Consider the following 6,000-nt stretch of genomic DNA (forward strand, 5'->3'; position numbering starts at 1 on the left):
AAAGGCGGAGTCTCGCTCTGTCGCCCAGGCTGGAGTGCAGTGGCCGGATCTCAGCTCAATGCAAGCTCCGCCTCCCGGGTTTACGCCATTCTCCTGCCTCAGCCTCCCGAGTAGCTGGGACTACAGGCGCCGCCACCTCGCCCGGCTAGTTTTTTGTATTTTTTTAGTAGAGACGGGGTTTCACCGTGTTAACCAGGATGGTCTCGATCTCCTGACCTCGTGATCCGCCAGTCTCCGCCTCCCAAAGTGCTGGGATTACAGGCTTGAGCCACCGCGCCCGGCCTCGCTGTGTATTTCTGACGTTGACTAGACCAGATCTTCCCAGTCAGTGTGCAGGGGTGGGTTACAGGTGTGTGCCTGAGCTGTGGATCCCCACAGCCCTTGGGTCGGGAGTGGCAGGGACTTCCAAGCTGGTCATCTCCTGCCAAGAGCCGTCCAGTTGCCATCAAATATTATTTTCTCTGTGTGCCCCACTACAGTAAACTCCTCACTCCTAGCCCCTCTGGCATCTTTGCTGTCTGTGTCTCTTCCTTCATCTCCACGGCCTTTATCATCCAGCGGGAAGCTTGGCATCGGCCTGGCTGCCTCTAGTGTAATCTGCTCTGGGTATACTTTGCCAAGAAAGGGCAGGGGTGTGGTGGTCTCCCCTTCCTAGAAACGCTACTACCCTCATCTTGGGGATCTGCCTCACCTGCCATATGGTGGTACAAGAGACCTGTTCATTTTCTCGCCTGGATTACCCCTCTCACTCTAATCCCACACATCTGCCCGTTTTCTGCGGTAGCTATCCTTTGCCCATGTGTCTAGAAGAATCTCTATGCCAGTTCCCTACTTGGCTCCCAGCTTTGTTACAAATATTCCTCAGTGCACGTTCGTGAAGAGCCTCTTTCCAATTAAGACACTGAAATCTTATGCAGAATCCACGCAGAGCCAAATTCAAACACAAATATGACAAACCGGCTGGGCGCAGTGGCTCAAGCCTATAATCCCAGCACTTTGGGAGGCCGAGGCAAGTAGATCACCTGAGGTCAGGAGTTTGGGACCAGCCTGGCCAACATGGGAAAACCCCATCTCTACTAAAAATACAAAAATTAGCCATGCATGGTGGTGGTGCCTGAAATCCCAGCTACTCAATAGGCTGAGGCAGGAGAATCGCTTGAACCCAGGAGGCGGAGGTTGCAGTGAGTCAAGATTGCACCACTGCACTCCAGCCTGGGCGACAGAGCAAGATACCGTCTCAAAAACAAACAAACAAACAAAAACCAAATATGACAAACGGGGCAGGCAAATTCCTATGACTTCCTGGCTAACAGAGCACCCCCAAAATACTGTCACCTTCCAGGCCCTGCCCGACCTCCAAACACACAGAGTCCCCATGTTCCGTGACCAGATAGGCCACGCAGGGTTAGTCTGATCACCAGATGCTCAGCTTACAGCATTTTACTATCAGCAATTCCATAATTCTGGCAAGTCAAAAAGCATGTCATTCATTTAGAATCAATTTATGATTCAGATTTGTATATGAATGACTTCAACAAAATGTTGGCAACTGTCTCCTGCACTTCAACTGTCCATGTCAAAGGCCTGATGACTGAATTCTTCGGTATTCTTCTAACCCACATCACAATTTGGTGAGAAAAGGCAACTGTCTTTCTTCATTTTTCCAGTAAACCAAGCTGATAGCCCAAAATGTCAAAGTCGGGTTTCTAAACATCATCAAAACTTCCCTCCTTCCCACCTGAACAACCTGATCCTAGACACAGCCCTGACCCATCACTTTCTAGTCAATACTTACTTTCAAAAACATCTCACTTCTGAGAGAACGAGGTTGCTGCTCAGCCATAAGGAACTATAAGTGCATGTTGCTTTTTTTTTTTTTTTTCTTTTTGAGACAGAGTCTCACTCTGTCTGTCACCCAGGCTAGAGTATAGTGGCACGATCTCGGCTCATTGCAACCTCTGCCTACCGGGTTCAAGCAATTCTCCTGCCTCAGCCTCCTGAGTAGATGGGACTACAGGTGCGCGCCACCATGCCTGGCTAATTTTTTGTATTTTTAGTAGAGATGTGATTTCACCATGTTGGCCAGGCTGGTCTCGAACTCCTGACCTCATGATCCACCCGCCTTAGCCTCCCAAAGTGCTGGGATTACAGGCGTGAGCCACCACGCCCAACCTAAATGCATGTTTCTTAAATGTGTAAGTATAGTGTTAACTAGACAGGAGGCCGTGAGAAATAAAATAAGAAATTTGAGGTTGAGAAGGTTGAGAAGAGAGCCCCATGGTTTGAGGATTTCACTTTGCTACCCAAGAAAAATCACAAGCCCACAAAGACATTTTATCTTAAAACCTACCACTAACTCTAAAATAGTATTAATTTTTCTTAGAATATTTCCAGCTGTCGTTAAAAAAGTCTTCCATCTGGGCGCTCGTTGAAAGCATGACTGTCCGCGTTACGGGGCATTGAAGAATATTTAGACCAAGATGAGCGACTTCCTTCCTAATGAAACTGACAACCAGGCTGAGTTCAGAATCACTTTACTCAAAGGATATAATCTCAGTAAATCCTTTAAGAAAGCAGTCATGTCACATTTTTATGTATTTTTGAAGTAGGAGGAAATATTTGAATAAATGCCTGAAAATCACTCATGTTTAAAACCTATTTTTGAGCCAATATCTGGAGTTACAAAAAACTACATGATAGGATCTCCCAAATTTTAAAAATATAAAATGTTAAATTTTCTTTTCAGAACAACAAAATAATATGTGGATTTACAAGTTGCAAAATTTTTAATCTTGCTTTTAAAATATTTGCCAGTTGAAAGAAGATGAAAGGCTGAACTCCTGTCTGCAGCCATTATAATAGCATATTTCATCGTTATTCCTAACCTTAAGTATGTACCAATTTTCAAGGGAGAGAGGAAAACATTTGGGGAAAAAAAATACATGTTATATATATATATATAGACACATACATATACACAGTAGAGATTTGCGGGATGAAAATAAAAACTTCTATAAGCACACCTTGAAACCAATGTCTTATTCAAGTCATATATAACAAATATCACACTGTTTTCACTTGATTTGGATATCCAGACCCCAATTTTTCAAGGATCTGAAAAATTATGTGTTAATAATACTAACAGTTAACAATATTCCTCATTTTGTCAACGGAAACCATTTGCATTGAGATCCTGGTGATGTTTGTTTTCATTTCCTGTCATTTTAATGGCAAAAGTTTGTCCATAGTGTAACTTTCCTTCTCCTTTGGTATTTTTTGTTTACTCAAGAGTTTAAAAGTATTACTTTTTACTCATGAGTTTTTGTTGTTGTTGTTGTTTGTTTGTTTTTGAGATGGAGTTTCCCTCTGTCGCCCAGGCTGGAGTGCAGTGGTGTAATCTCGGCTCACTGCAGCCTCCATCTCCCAGGTTCAAGTGATTCTCCTGACTCAGCCTCCTGAGGAGCTGGGATTACAGGCACCTGCCACCACGCCTGGCTAATTTTGTATTTTCAGTAGAGACAGAGTTTCACCATGTTGGCCAGGCTGGTCTTGAACTCCTGAGCTCGGGTGATCCACCCACCTCAGCCTCCCAAAATGTTAGGATTACAGGCGTGAGCCACCGCACCCGTCCTGTTTGGCCATCTCTAAGTAAATAAGAAGTGCTTCCTACTTCATACTAACCTAAAACATTTTCAACACTGGGTTTTCCAAGCTCCATAACCATCAATTTGCAAATAAATCCCCCAACAATCCCGTGAGGAAAAAGCCACAGGGACACATGGAAAACGACAGCTAAGGCGGGAGACTCGGCACAGTGGAGGTCTGCAGGAACCCCTGCTAATGGCTCTTCATTCGCCAACAGATTTTCCTCTTCAAACATAAATGCAGTGTAGGAAAATGAAGTCGAGGAATAATTCTGTGTATTGAATGGTATGGTGGGTTCCTAGACTGTGGCAGGACCCAAACCCCAATGATGTCATGTTATTCCTGGGTTGAGTAAGCTGCATGTCACCTCCTCTTTGAAGCCTTCCCTGACCACCCTCCCCAGCCACTGCTTTGTGCTCCCACTGGACCCCGTGCAGCCTTCACTTACAGAACCTTTAGCTGTCAGCACTCATTGGCTTCTATATGTTAATCCCTGGCTATACGGCAAACTCCTCAAGAGTGGCAGTGAGTGCCTCTGTCACGTCATGGTCACTCCCCATCCACTGCCACTCCTGGTCGCCCTTATAGAGAATGTTGAATGAACAGATGCTTGGGTTCTCCAAAATCCTTGTTTTGTTCTCTAAATCCCATTTAGCACATTTAGCCTGGAGCTACTTGCTATTGCCAACAAGGATGAATCAAGCCTTTGGATTTTCTAACGAAGACACGTGCGGTGGGAAATACAGGCCTCCGACACCCAACGTCAGGGAGGAAGCCAGGAGTGAAGAACAGCATGCGCGCGCTAGGGAGAGGGTGGAAAGTGGGCAGATGGGAGGAGGCAACGCTGAAGATGTCACTGGAGCGAGTGGGAGTCGTGCAAAGGTATGGGGAAGCCACATGGGGATGGGAGAGGGAGTGGGGGACGTTTCCCCCTTTTGCAGCTGGTGCTTCAGGAACACAGGTGTTGGTCCTGAACAACCCATACTCGGGCTGTCTCGGGCTTTCCCTTCTACCCCGGCCTGCCTGGCCTCTGCTGCCGGAGCAAGGTCTGCAGCTTCCGATCTCCCTGCCTTTCCCAAACATGCACGCCCTGCACCGCCTTCCCAGGCTCCGTGCCAGGCGACAGCAGCCACTGTGCTCACACTCATGTGTTGTGTCTCTCCTCCCAGGTAACTTGTTTCCATGTTAACAGGTCACCTTCCTACTGGGGATGTCAGGCACCATGCCAACCTGGGAACGACCACCTTTGGGGGCAGATGGACATTTTGGTGCCCATGCAATCCCACTGCCAAGGTTACCACCTGTCTCCAAATGGGGTCCGCCCTACAGAGTGAAGAGTGTAGAGAACGACTGCTTGGTCCTACACACTCGAAGTGTGAGTTCCTTAACAGAGGGACAGTTATTCACACTGGTGTCTTTTGTCTAGAGAGGGACTCTTTAATGCTGCCCTTACAGCCAGCCTCCCTCAATAAGTTATCGTTTTGCACCCATTCGGGTGGCTATTTTCAGAAAAATAAAAAATAAGTGTTGGCAAGGATGTGGAGAACTTGGGACACTTGTGCACTACTGGCCAGAATGTAAAATGGTGCAGCTAGGCCAGGCACAGTGGCTCATGCCTGTAATCCCAGCACTTTAGGAGGCCAAGGTGGGAGGATCACTTGAAGCCAGGAGTTTAAGACCAGCCTGGGCAACATAGCAAGACCCTTGTCTCTGCCAAAAACAAAAGCTGCAGCTGCTGTGGAGAACAGTGTGGCAGCTCCTCAAACAATGAAACATAGAATTACCATATAATCTAGCAATTCTACCTCTGATAATACACTCAAAATAACCGAAAGCAGGGACTCAAACAGATATCTGTACACCCACGTTCACAACAACATGATTCACAGTAGCCAAAAGGTAGAAGCAACCCAGGTGCCTATTGATGGATGGAGAAACAAAATGTGGTATACACATACAATGGAATATTATACAGCCTTAAAAAGGAAGGGAGCTCTGATGCACACTACAACACAGATGAGCCTTGAGGACATGATGCTATAGGAAGCAAGCCAGGCACAAAAGGACAGAGACCGTATGATTCAAGTTATATGAGGTAACTGTAGTAAGCAGATTCATAGAGACAGAAAGTAAGATAGCAGTTGCCAGGAGCTGGAGGAGGAACGAATGAGGACTTGTTGTTTAATGGGAACAGAGCTTCAGTTTGGGATCATAAAAATCTTCTGGAAACAGATAGTGAGGATGGTTGCTCAACAGTGTGAATGTACACAATGGCAATGAACTGTACTCTTAAAAATCATTAAACTGGGTTTTTTGGGGGTTTGTTTATTTTGAAAGAGAGTCTCACTCTGTCAC

This window comes from Chlorocebus sabaeus, chromosome 3, assembly GCF_047675955.1.
Source record: "Chlorocebus sabaeus isolate Y175 chromosome 3, mChlSab1.0.hap1, whole genome shotgun sequence".
Taxonomy (NCBI): Eukaryota; Metazoa; Chordata; class Mammalia; order Primates; family Cercopithecidae; genus Chlorocebus; species Chlorocebus sabaeus.